Here is an 11,127-nt window from a genome sequence, read left to right as displayed (position 1 = left end):
TTATTCTTTATCATGTCATCCCACTTATTAAATTAGATGAGTCCTTCCTTGCTAGTATATCCTCTTTCGTTCTAGAGTCAGATCTTAATTGCTTAAACTATTCAATTTACGAATCTAACCAGGCCTGTTCCTCTTCGGAGCTCATAAGCACTTCTTCCCAGGAGAGGAAGGGGAAGGGAAAGTCAATGAAAATTAAATGACTTAATTTTGCTCTTTTTAGTAAACTTGGGAAATGAGCTGATGAAAGACAACACTCAAACCTATTATGGAGTTGTTTGTACAGTCATGCCCCTTTATTCATGGGAACGTGTTCCAAGACCCCCCAAGTGGATGCCTGAAATCAGAGATAGTTCCAAACCCTACAGATACTCCGTTTTTTCCTATACATACATAACTATGATAATAAGTTAACTCAAAAATTAGGCACAGTAAGAGATTAGCAATAATAACTAATAATAAAAAGAACAATTATAATGACAGTTCTGTTAATGTGGTCTCTCTCTCAGAATATCTTGTGCTGTACTCATCCTTCTTGATGAGAAAATGCCTACAGGATGAGATGAGGTGGGTGAGTGATGTAGGGGTCATGACAAAGTGTGAGGCTACTAGTGACCTTCTGACCATTCATCAGAAGGAGGATCATCTGCTTCTGGACCACCTGGTGGGCAGATAAAAGTGAGAGGAGAACTCTTGTATACCCATTAGCCCTGAGATCCTCAAACAGTCGCTTGGAAATGGGCATATTTAATTCCCCCCTGAAAATAGTTATTCTCGGGATGCCTGGGTGGCTCAGCGGTTGGGCACCTGCCTTTGGGTCAGGTCTTGATCCCAGGGTCTGGGATCGAGTCCCGTATCGGGCTCCCTGAGACGAGCCTGCTTCTCCCTCTGCCTATGTCTCTGCCTCTGTCTCTCAGTCTGTGTCTCTCATAAATAAATAAATAAATCTTTAAAAAAAAAAAAGGAAAAAGAAAAAATAGTTATTTCCCCACTGTTTTGCAAGGATGGTCCATCTATTCTTCCTGGGAGAGCCAGAGACTGAAGCCAACTCTGTTCTCTGGCCAGCTCTCCTCATCACCTGCATGGCCCACACTCTTTTTTGTCACCCCTGCTAGTCTGGCTAAGGGCTTCCAAGCAAAACTGAAGCAAGAGGTGAAGATGGAAAGATGATAAGGCCTGTGTAGCATGAATCCTGTAGCATTAGCTCTTTGCACTTTCTGGGGTTTGGCTTGAATGCAGGGCTTTAGCGTGTCTGGGAAAGCATGATGCTTTACATGTGTTTGCTTTACTCATAGAATTATCGTGCTTCAGATTTACTTGATATATGGAAGCAAAGAATCTTTTCATAATCATGCAATGGTACTTTGTATTTGGCACTTAGCAATTCTTTATGGAATGCTTAAGGAAAATGCTTGAATCTTTCCATCAAAATCGTAATGGAAAAAAAAAAAAATCGTAATGGATGTAGTTCTCACCCTTTCTTTAGCTGGGAAATGTGGCTTCTATTTTTTGTTGTCCCGCAGCTGACTCCACTCAGATGAACATTGATAAAGGAAGATTTCTAAATTTATCTTTTTAAGATTTTATTTATTCATTTGAGAGAGGGAGAAAGAGAGAGAATGAGCAGAGAAGGGGCAAATGGAGAGGGAGAAGCAGACTCCCTGCTGAACAGGGAGCCTGGTGTAGGACTCGATCCCAGGACCCTGGGATCATGACCTGAGTGGAAAGCAGACACTTAAGACACCGAGCCACCCAAGTGCCCTGATTTCCAAATTTCTGATGCTTATTACTATTCCTTAAACTCTCATGCAAGTCATACTTCTCCCTGATACTAATTTGAAACCTTGAAAATTGTCAACGTCAGGAGCACAAATCCCTCAACTGGCTTTATAGAGAGAAAATGCATCAACCAGGACTGCTCTTCCTTATTGGAAGAACTCACAAAGGCAGCTCCAATGAAGAGCAGAATCCAGCAGACAGAATTTTCACTGGGACACTTATTAATGCTTGAGTTTGAGTAAGTCATTGAACCCATTTGAGCCTCAGATTCCTTACCTGTAAAATGGGAAGAATAATACCTTCTAAGACTATTATGAGAATTAGATGTGTGTGAATGAGTTCTGTAAGCTATGAAATGCGATGTCAAGATACACAGCCCTATTAATACTTATACCCCTGGAATGAGGAAGAGGGTCTCCAGGACTTTTAAAGAGCTTAAGAGAGAAGACCAGGTCTAAGAGAAAAGATTAGGAGCCCAAGAAGGAAGCCAAAACGTGAGGGCAGCTATAGCGACACACACAGCTGGCCCCATGCGTGCTCTGGCATCTATGAAGAACAGGCACCTGATACCACAGGTCCACATCCTGTTTGTGAACATCGTATAATCCACCAATCTCCATGACCTCCTACTTCTTAAGGTCATTGTTTTACTTAATATCAAAATTAGTGACTTAGGTAAGTCATAATGGCAGAGTCTAGAACACCCTCCCCTACTTCTCTAACATATTTCAGTGGCACGGGGCTGTGCTTTCTCACCCACAATGCACCTGATTTCTCTGCTGTCCTCTGACTCCAAACGATTACAGCTGGCTCTGTTTTGCTTCTCCTTATTTTCCTGAAAATCATGGCCTGTGACCTCTTTTATCCTCCCAAAGAACCACTGGTGTTAGGAGGTTTGGGAGTAGCAGAGGGAACAGCGCACAACTAGCAAACACTGCAAACTTTACGGTCAGGCACTGCTCTCTCAAAGCCTCATCATTCCCACACACAGAATGTTCTATGTCTGTGTCTCTCCGTAGGCTCTGGTCTTCCATCATGTTGTTAGCTAGCCCTCCCTGCTTCCCACCTCTCTTGACACTTCCATTTCCTCCTTTATTTATTTATTTTTTAAAGATTTTATTTATTTATTCATGAGAGACACAGAGAGAGAAAGGCAGAAACGTAGGCAGAGGGAGAAGCAGGCCCCCCACAGGGAGCCTGATGTGTGTGTGACTCCATCCTGGGATCACGCCCTGAACCAAAGGCAGACACCCAACCACTGAGCCACCCAGGTGTCCTGCCATATCCTCCTTTAGGATCTCCATTTCCTTTCTGAGATGCCAGTGGATCACTCCTGTTTTTGTATCATGCAGAATGATTTAACTGTGTGTGTGTCTATAGTCTCTCTCCCAGCTCAAGCATTCTAAGGAGGGAGGCGGGCCTTTCACAACCAAGGTAGGGTGATGGATGGTGGAGGAATTTAATGAATGAGATGCCCGGCACACAGTTTAAAACAAGATTCCCAACTGAAACCAGTGTAGACAATCAGCTTGTTAAGGGGAATGAATAATGCCCAGAGGTGGAGGTTTTTCAGGTCCTCATCATATAAGTAATATGTGAGGTCAGGCTGATGAATGTCTTTGCCCAAGGAAAGCAGGTGAACTCTGCTGAAGACTCAACTTTGGAAAAAAATACCTAGACCTAATGGACGATCCCAACTGTCAGAGATTGAAAGCCAGGATGGCAACCAAGAGAACACAGCTTCAGAATAGCTGTGGGACTAGCACCCGTTTTGCAAGGGTTTACAAAGGAATGGGAGGTGAAATGATGAAGGCTGTACATCTGTGTAGCCTGCTACATTCTTAGGGGAATCATTTTCAATGTTAGTAAGCATTTTAAGAAAAAGCCAAGGGGGGATCCCTGGGTGGCGCAGTGGTTTAGCGCCTGCCTTTGGCCCAGGGTGCGATCCTGGAGACCCGGGATCGAATCCCACGTCAGGCTCCCGGTGCATGGAGCCTGCTTCTCCCTCTGCCTGTGTCTCTGCCTCTCTCTCTCTCTCTGTGACTATCATAAATAAATAAAAATTTAAAAAAATTTAAAAAAAAAAGAAAAAAAAGAAAAAGCCAAGGGGGAAAAAATTCTCTTTCACCTATATCTTTGCTCCTGTAACTGGTTTATTCAGGAGTCTCAACTTGTTGGGGCATAAGCATGACTCAGTTTTATTGCTGTGAGTCTCTGCCCCCAGCTGTTCTCTGCGAAATTCTCACCTCAAACCGACGAGCAGAACATCAGGGATCAAGACCGGTCGGGTTTAACAACCTCTCTAAGAGTTTTGGTTATAAAACCGGTCTCATTTTTAAGATTCAGTTCTAATGATCACAAACAACAACAAACAGAAAGCAAGTAGGGCTGGTGGGGATGTGAAGAAATTCTCATGGGTGCGTGGCTGGTGGGAATGTGCGATGGCGCAGCCACTGTGGAAAGCAATATGGCGGCTGCTCAAAAGGTCAAAAGTAGAATCACCATATGATTCAGCAATTCCATTTCTGGGTGAAGGCCAAAAACCATTTGAAGCAGATGCTTGGGCAGATACTAGTGCACCCACGTTCACTGCGGCCTTATTCACAATAGCCAAAAGGTAGAAGCAACCCAAGGGTCTACAGACAGATGGACAAATAAACAGAAAGTGGTGTATCCATACAATGGAATATTATTCAGTCTTAAGAAAGAAGGGATTTCGGGCAGGCCCAGTGGCGCAGCGGTTTAGTGCCGCCTGCAGCCCAGGGTGTGATCCTGGAGATCCTGGATCGAGTCCCACGTCAGGCTCTCTGCATGGTGCCTGCTTCTCCCTCTGCCTGTGTCTCTGCCTCTCTCTCTCTCTCTGCGTCTCTATGAATAAATAAATAAAATCTTAAAAAAATAAAAAAAAAAAAAAAAAAGAAAGAAGGGATTTCTAATATAGGGTACAACACGACTGAACTTAAAAACTAGTGAAAGAAGCCAGACAAAAAAGACAAACATAGGGCAGCCCTGGTGGCCCAGTGGTTTGGCACATCCTTCAGCCCAGGGCATGATCCTGGAGACCCAGGATGGAGTCCCACGTCGCAGTCCCTGTGGGGAGCCTGCTTTTCCCTCTGCCTGTATCTCTGCCTCTCTCTCTGTCTCTCTCATGAATAAATAAATAAAACCTTTTTTTTTTTTAAAAAGACATATTTTTCCATGTATATGAGGTACCTAGAATAGGCAAGTTCAGAGACAGAAAGAATGGTGGTTGCCAGAGGCTGGGGGAGGGCGGAATAGGGAGTTCATGTTTAGTGGGGGACAAAGTTTCAGCTTGGGAAGATGAAAAAGTCCTGGAGATGGACGGTGGTGCTGGTTGTACAGCACTGTGAATGTACTTAACGCCACAAAATTGTACATTTAAAAAGGATTCAAACGATGGATTTAAAAATAAAATGAAATGATAAATTTTATGTTATGTATATTTTACCACAATAAAAAAAATTTTTTTTGAAAGATTTAGTCCCAGGCATTTAAAAACTTCCATCTCAAACTCAATTGCCTGGCTTACTGGCCCCCTGGCAGGCATCTTACCCTGTGTCTGCCTCTCAGATAATTTCTGCATTCCTTGAGGTAGAGCCTCAGAAACTCAAAGGTCCCCTTTCCATACACTTTGAGGGACCTGGAGATCCGGGGTGGATGGGGCTGCCCCAACTGCCCCGTCTAGTCTCCTAGGTCACTGCGTTCTGGGCCTTCAAACCGCCATATAGGGACCCCTCCTGTGAAATCCCAGCCTGGGAGCTGGCACGAGTCTTCCAAGCCTGTCCAAACCTCAGTGGGAAAGAGAGACTGTGCCATGCTCCTCGAATCTTGCTATGACCTTGCCCCACTCAGCTCCCTGTGGCCTGGGGGTAATGGAGGGTCTACACCTTAGCAAGAGTTCATATCCCCATCTTGCTGAACTCTAATCCTTTGGAGCATGTGCGTGAGCTGGGAGTGGGGCAGAGAGAGGGAGAAAGGAGAGAGAGAGAGAGAGAATCTTAAGCAGCCTCCATACCCAGTGCAGAGTCAGATGGGGGCTTGACCTCATGACCTGACCTGAAACCAAGAATCGGGCACTTAACCAACTGAGCCACCCGGGTGCCCCTTGAACTCCAATCTTCATGAGTGAGTGTCTTAGGATTCTCTCCAATGCTTGGCTGTGAGAATTAGAGGAACCCTTCTCCTTTGAGCTAAGCAGAATTCTAAGGTCTCCTTGGCGTCACATCCTTATACAATCCTCTCCCCCTTGAGTATCCGTGGGACCCACGAACATGATGGGAAGTCACCTCTGTGATCATGTGGCAAAGGGATTTTGTAGATAACTAGAAGAGAGATTTCCCCGGGTGGATACAAAAGGAATAGGTCTCCCCTCATCTCCCATCCCCAACAGAGGGCAGAGAACAGCCTCCCACCATGAATACCAACCGCACCTCCACAAAGCTTAGGAACCTCCAGCCTCTTCTTAGTTTGGAAGTGGGGGAGGCAGCTGTTGGTCGGGGGCTGGGGGGCAGTTGGGATTTGTCGACTGTCAGTAAATCCTGAGGAGATAGTTCTTGCTTAGTTTCTGGTGATGTCTCAAATTTGGAATGTAAGAGGTGGCGGGTACTGTGAACCCTCCATAGCAACTTTTAGGACAACAGGAAACACATCCCACAACATTCTATTACTCACGGTGAATGGTAGCGTGTGGTGCGATTTCCCTTTTCTTTTCCTGTTGTGATTCTCCATAGGAAGAGGTTTTGTTTTTGTTTTGTTTTTAAATCCTATTTAACAATCTGGAAATTGAAATAAAATATTTATTTTAAGCTTATCAAAGGATTGCCAGTAAGGATCCCCCCATCCTCCCCTCCACCAATATTGCAACTTGGAAATGCAAATGGGACTCTAGTGCCTGGGAGGCTGGTAATGCCCAGGCGGTCCTGATGGGAATGGAGTTGGTGCGTCATCGTCATCATCATTGTCATCTATAAACCTACTGGCCAGACCTCCAGGATTTCACAGTCCCCGACTTAGTGGTCACACATCCTGCTGGGTGACTCCTTTATCATCACTCTGGCTGCAACACAGAGCTTTGAGCTCCTTCACAATTCAGGGAATTAACCTCTTCAAGTTCAGGGTCAGATGAAAGAGGAAGTTCTAACTTGGGTCAGGGTGGAATTGTATTTAAAAAGTCAGCCCTCAAACTTAGCCATCTGGTATAATGAAATATTTTAACTGAAATGGGTCTACGAAAATTCAACGTAGTGGAAAAGTAACCAACTACACAAACACAGTACTCCTCCCACTGTACTCATCTGTCCTTCCGAATGTGGTACCTTCTCCGTCTGGGACACCAACTGGACCAAGTCCCACTAGGTCCTGCTCTTCTCTGATACTCACCTGAGGCAGGTGTCGGCCCCTCTTCTAATCTCCTGACACCAAAAGCACCCAGGGGGAAGCAGGGAGTTAGTGAAGATTTTGTGGGAAGAGGGCGAGGGTTACCACCAGAAGCTTCCTAAGACTCTCCTTGAAAAGTCCTTCCCTTAGTAGTTGTCCCACCACCACCACCACCAGTAATGCCTCCTATCTCTGCGGGTGGGAAAAGGTAGTTTATCTCACTATTGTTTTAATTTACAGAATCACTCAGATTCTATCTGTGGATTAACAGACTGTTCGAGATTAACCATTTGATCACCTGAGTCTGTCTGGGTCTCCCCAACCCCCCCCCCCCCATGGACTGTAATTCCGTGCAGGCAGGGGCTTTATCTATGCTGTTCACTGGTGTACTCCTCGACCTCCCCATAGCAGCGCTTGCCACAGAAGAGCCAGCGAAGAATTTCTGGATGAAGGATGAATGAATGGGTGCCATACACCCTCGTTCCCCGTCTGGACCTCCCCCACTGGCAGGTCCTAAAGCTTGCCTGCTCGGCACTCTTGTCCACCAGGGATCTCCTGGAGACTCGCTTCTCTTCCAGAATGCTTACCATTAAATCGGACGAAAAACGTGTTTACTATGTTCTTCTATATTTGTTCCTTCTACATGTTTCTCCTTCAAAATACTGCCCTCAGATACAGACACCATCTACTTGCTTTCAGGAAGTATGAAACCACCCCACTACATTTTTTTCCTAGTCTTCCTCTAAACGTGTCACCAAAAAACCTCCAGGTCATAAGTTCTTCATCTGCAGAAGTAGAATGGTTATAAATTATAAAATGGTATTATAAATCTAGATTCTATAATTAATATTCATTAATATGTAATTAATATAATAAAGTTATATAATTATGAAAACAAATTATAAAAAGTAAGAGTATTTTTTTAAAAATTATTTCTTTTTTAAATCGACAAACTTCACTAGGAAATCATCCTTGAAGTACGTCAATGTCCTTTTCCTCCGTCATCTCTCAAGTATTTACTGACTGATATAAGCCAGGCTCAACGCTATGCACATTGGCATTTACTGTCTCATATAGAAATACAATTTTTGCTAGTTTTTGTTGATGCATAAAAGTAATATAGAGTCACAACAGAAAATTTGGAACATACACAATACCAAAAAAAAAAAAGAATCATATAATCAGAGTCAGAAACACGAACTGCCATCAATTTGACAGATTTCTAATTTTTCCATACATATATGCATTTTCCATGTATGTGGAAATACAGGTATTTTCCATGTATTTCCATGAAATAATGATTTACATACAATTCTGTACTGTTCTTTTTCTCCCCTTAACCATATATTTAGATATTTTCTTGTGGACACTAAAAATTCCTCATTTCAAAAAGCTGCATGATAGTTTATTTCTAATTTTGGATGCTTTATTCATTTCTAATTTTCTGACATTATAAAAAGGAGACGGTATATATCTTTATGCACAAGTCTTTGTGCCTGTTTCTGACTATTTCTATAGAATCCTTAGATATAGAATTATAGGATCAAAGTGTATAAACAATTTTAAAGCTGGGAAATATTTTTATAAAATTGCTTTCTGGTTAAGTTATGTCAATTTATGCTCCCACTAATAGTACATAAAATTTCCCATTTCATTGCATTCCTGTCAGTATTGAATATTAGAATTTTAGAAAATATTTTCTGATATATATATATACATATATATATACTGTATTATTTTAAATTTTTACTCTTTCAATTACTAGGTAGTTCAGACACTTTAAATATAACACACAGGGAGAGAGCTAATTACTAATCATTTTTGAGGAAATTTTTCCCTTAAGTTATTAATGTTTCTTATCAACTTAAGGGTATTCTTGTATTGAGGATAAGGTTAACTGCCAGATTTGTTATGCAGAGTTCTTTTTGTTGTTGTTATTTTGTTGTTGTTGTTGTTGTTATGCAGAGTTCTGTAGGGTTTTTTTCTTTTCTTTGCAAATTTTGTTCACAATATTTTTAGTTGTCAGGATCTAAAATTTTTATGAAATCTAGTTCAACGGTCACTTCATCTACGATTTTTCCATTTCTTCTCTCCCCTCATCTTGAGGTCACACAAATATTTGCCTAAGTTTTCTCCTAGTTCTAAAATTCTTTAATGTATCTGAGTTTTGTTTTAGCATATAAGGAAAGGCAAGAGCTTTCTTTACATTGAATATTTTTTTCAAATTACTAGTTTTCTCAGGCCTATTTATTGAGAATCTGCCCCTTTTTCATTTATTTTAGATGACTCTCATCACATCTTAAAGTTTACACAATGTCAACGCTATCTTTTTCTGGATTACTGATTCCATTCTATTACCTATGTCACTCAATATCTGTTACTGTTCTATTATGACACTTTTAAATTATGATGGTCTTGGGGATCCCCGGGTCGCTAAGCGGTTCAAGTGCCTGCCTTTGCCCCAGGATGTGATCCTGGAGACCCGGGATTGAGTCCCATGTCGGGCTCCCTGCATAGAGCCTGCTTCTCCCTCTGCCTGTGTCTCTGCCCCCCTCTCTCTCTATGTCTATCATGAATAAATAAATAAATCTTTAAAAATAAATAAAAATAAATAAATTATGGTCTTGTACTATGCTCCAATCAAAAACAGCACAAATTATCATATTTTTCTATATTTTCACAATTTTCTTAACTCTTCTCATCTGCCATTTATTCAAATGAACGTTAAAATAATTTTGTTTTAGGGGGCACCTGGGGTGGCTCAGTCGGTTAAGCATCTGCCTTCAGCTCAGGTCATGATCTCAGGGTCCTGGGATCAAGCCCTGTGTCAGGCTCCCTGCTCAGCTGGGAATCCGCTTGTCCCCTGCTCCTGCTCCCTCTCCCTCTTTCTTTCTCTCTCAAGTAAATAAATAAAAAATAATAATTTTATTTTAGCCTCCCAGGGTAGAGGTTAGTAGCCTCATTGTACAAATGAGGAACTGCATCTCAAGAAACATAAGCAGCTCAAAATCGCACATCTGAGTGGAAGAGGCATAAGGTAAAATCCTTTCTTTTGACATCTCCTCTTTCAGCTCTACAAGGCTATCATGTTTTGGTAAAGAAAACAGGAAAATTACTAACCCTTCTTTCCTGTGTGCCTCCTCTAGTGGCCTTCACAGATACTGCAGTTTCTTCAGCCAGTGTTCTACGGTAATTATTTTTATAAAACAAACACGTATGTTTAGCTTAATTTTTTTTAGTTTAAAGTTTTTAATTTACACAAAGCTTGTAATAACATTTGTCTCATATTTGAGGGGTCATGTACCGCCAGGATTTTCTTAACAAAGAGCAGCCTCAGAAGACATTTATTAAAAACCCCAGTGACTATAAAGTAAAATTTTGTAAATTCCATGGGTTTTAAAGGAATAACAATAGTAGATACAAAGACCCTCCAGATGTTTCTTTGTTCTTTTTTTTCCTCCCTTGACGTCATCTAGTACTTTCATGCATAACTATTTTTAAATCACCCCTCTAACCCTTTTCTTGTTTTCTTACCTCCCTTCCTATTGTTCTAGTCCCTTTGTGTTATTCAGTGAGCACAAAGGTGCCTAGACAGGGGTGCATTGGGGACCGGAAGCCAGCCTGTATTCGGGTTGTCACTCTGGGTCCCTGGCTAATCCACACCAGCCCAGAGGAAGGTTCACCTGTTTGTAATCCCCACAGAGCTCCGGGGTGTGAGACACCTGGTTGAAACCTGTCTCATTTTCTTCCTGGTTCATTCTTTGTCTGTTTTTTGGTGGTGGTGGTGGTGGTGGTGGTGGTGGTGGTGGTGGTGGTGGTGTTTGGAGGTCATTTGTTTGCTTGTCTTTTTCTTTTCTCCTTCTTCCTTCCTAATTCCTTCCATCCATTTCTTCCTTCTTACCTCTTCTTCACCTGTCAGAAAAGATACTGAGTAAAATTTAACTTTTACACAAA

At 42.1% G+C, this 11,127-nt stretch overlaps 1 long non-coding RNA gene across 1 annotated transcript; it reads right to left on the bottom strand.

Moving 5' to 3' along the window:
* Window positions 1-7,608: 7,608 nt before the first annotated feature.
* LOC118353906 (uncharacterized) lies at window positions 7,609-11,068 on the bottom strand. Its single transcript, XR_004813463.2, has 3 exons — window positions 10,857-11,068; window positions 10,294-10,357; window positions 7,609-7,958 (listed from the first exon to the last, which is right to left on the bottom strand). It is a non-coding gene; the product is annotated as an uncharacterized LOC118353906 (long non-coding RNA).
* Window positions 11,069-11,127: the final 59 nt, after the last annotated feature.

Source organism: Canis lupus, chromosome 2 (assembly GCF_003254725.2).
Source record: "Canis lupus dingo isolate Sandy chromosome 2, ASM325472v2, whole genome shotgun sequence".
NCBI lineage: Eukaryota > Metazoa > Chordata > Mammalia > Carnivora > Canidae > Canis > Canis lupus.
Note: the sequence above shows the minus strand (reverse complement) of the source record. Positions and strands in the feature narration are given on the sequence as shown.